Source organism: Schistocerca americana, unplaced genomic scaffold (assembly GCF_021461395.2).
Source record: "Schistocerca americana isolate TAMUIC-IGC-003095 unplaced genomic scaffold, iqSchAmer2.1 HiC_scaffold_78, whole genome shotgun sequence".
NCBI classification, from domain to species: Eukaryota; Metazoa; Arthropoda; class Insecta; order Orthoptera; family Acrididae; genus Schistocerca; species Schistocerca americana.
Genome location: NW_025726544.1, coordinates 762,032 through 764,722, shown reverse-complemented (window position 1 = coordinate 764,722; position 2,691 = coordinate 762,032).

Below are 2,691 nucleotides of genomic sequence, written 5' to 3'. Positions count from 1 at the left end.
TTGTCAAGGCAGCACCGGACGCCGCGCCGCACCTAACCTCCACGCACGCCGCTCCGCTACCGCTACCGCCATGGCCCGCACAAAGCAAACGGCCCGCAAGTCCACCGGCGGAAAGGCGCCGCGCAAACAGCTCGCCACCAAGGCGGCGAGGAAGAGCGCGCCCGCCACCGGAGGCGTCAAGAAGCCCCACCGCTACAGGCCGGGCACCGTCGCCCTGCGAGAAATCAGGCGCTACCAGAAGAGCACAGAGCTGCTCATCCGCAAGCTGCCATTCCAGCGCCTAGTGCGCGAGATCGCCCAGGACTTCAAGACCGACCTGCGCTTCCAGAGCTCCGCAGTCATGGCCCTGCAGGAGGCCAGCGAGGCCTACCTCGTCGGCCTCTTCGAAGACACCAACCTGTGCGCAATCCACGCCAAGCGCGTCACCATCATGCCCAAGGACATCCAGCTCGCGCGCCGCATCCGCGGCGAGCGCGCCTAAACCGCGCCGCGGCACCGCACCGCACAAACAAAAACGGCCCTTTTCAGGGCCACTAACATCTCTCCGTCGCGAGCAAACTTTGTCGGTCGCCTGCCTCTCGCCCCGCAACCCAAAAACAAAAACCACCACTTCCCCGTCCGTCCGCCACACCCGCTCACTCTGCCTGCCTGCTAGCAGCGCGCAACAATCACACATCATCCCTCCCCGGCGCTCAAAGCGCACAATACCCAACGGCCGACGTCACACCGCACGGGTGGCTGGCCGGCCGCCGCTTTCGTTTCGAAAACAAAAAAAAAAAAAACCCGCACTCCACTCCGACGGCCAACGGCCAGGCAGGCGCGCTCGCTCGCTCTACACGCCACCGAAATCCCCGCCGACTCCTTCCGCATCTCAACGTGCCCCCCGTTGCAAAACATAACACACACACACACAAAGGAACAAAACAAAACAAAGACCAGACACGACTCGACAAGACAGACATCCGAGAAGAACGAACGCAGGCAAGCCAACCAACGTATTCAAACAAAACAACGTGACAGAAAACCAACCGTCGGCCGCCGCCACAAACACGGCGACAATCAACCACGACAACAACAACAACAACAACACCGCTTACCGCTACCGCCGCCCACACCCGCCACCGACCCCCGCAATCCAACCACCACGGCACGCAAACAGCATCCCCACGGGCATACAGAAACGCCAGACAGACACCCACACCAAACGCAACACGACAATCAAAACCTTCCCCGACGTGCTTTGATGGCCCTGAGAAGGGCCGTTTTGGGCCGCGCGTCTCTTGCGCGCCACTAGACGACGACGGGGGGTGGGGACGACGGAGTCAAGCGCCAAACCCTTCCATTCCCATCTCTTTCTCCTCTACTCTACTTCTTCTTCTTGGGCGAAGCCTTCGCCTTAGACGGCGTCGTCGCCTTCTTCGGGCGCGGCGCCTTCGGCTTCTTCGTCGGAACCTTGGCGGCCTTCTTCGCCTTCGACGGCGACTTGGCCTTGGCCGGCTTGGCCGCAGCCGCCTTCTTCGCACCCGCGGGAGCGGCCGACGCCGCAGACGCCTTCTTGGCGGCGCCCGCCTTCCGACCGGTCGCCGCCTTCACGCCACCAGCCTTCTTTGCGCCGGCCGCACGGGCGCCCTTCTTCTCCTTGCTGGCCGGAGCGGCGCGCTTCTTCTTGGCACCGCCAGCACGAGCCTTGCCGCCCTCGGCCGCCCCCCCGCCGCCGGCGCCGGCAAGCTTGAACGAGCCGGACGCGCCCTTCCCCTTCGTCTGCACCAGCTCGCCCGCCACGACGGCCGACTTGAGGTACTTCTTGATAAACGGCGCCAGCTTCTCCGCGTCCAGCTTGTAGTGCGCGGCTATGTACTTCTTGATCGCCTGCAGCGACGACCCGCCGCGCTCCTTCAGACTCTTGATGGCGGCCGTCACCATCTCAGAGGTGCGCGGGTGCGCAGGCTTGGCGCGCGGCTTCTTCGCAGACGACGCAGACTTGGCCTTCTTCGTAGTGCCGGTGGCGGCGGGTGCCGCAGCAGTCTCGTTCGTAGCCGCCTGATCTGCCATTTCGACGACGCGCGTAACACACAGCGAGAGCGAGCGGGACGGCAGGCACGCAAGCATAGCACAGCACAGCAGCAGAGCAGAGAATCACAAGGCCCAGCCAGTGTCGCGGGCGGGCGCGGACGGCCGAGAGAGCGGCCGCCACTCTGCGCGCCGCCGCGCCGCGCCTCCCGCGCTTGCTACCGCCCAACGTCCGACAGCCTGTGCGGAGCAGCCCCAAACCTGCGCCACAACCGCCCGCGCCTTTCAAACCACCGAGGATGGGGCTACACACAGCCACACCACAGTCGCCAACCAGTCGCCACGGCAGCGCCGCAAACCACGGCCAAACTGCAGCTACCGCGCGCTACAGCCTGGGTCGGCCCGCCGAGAATCGCCGCCCCCGCCCAAATGCCGCCCCCACAGCCCCAGCCGACGACCCGCCACAATGGCCAAACCTTCGGCAAAACTCCCACACCGTCGCCGCGGCAGCCCGGCCAGCGCGGCCGGCGCCACAGCCACACAAGCCGAGGCGTGCGGCGATGACGGCCGTGCAAACGCGCCTCCGCCGCCCCATCGCCTTCCGTCGCCCTCCCGCCGTTTCCCGATCGGCCCGCAGCCGTCGGGCCACATCGCGCGCCGTCCTCCTCCTCTCGCCCGCCA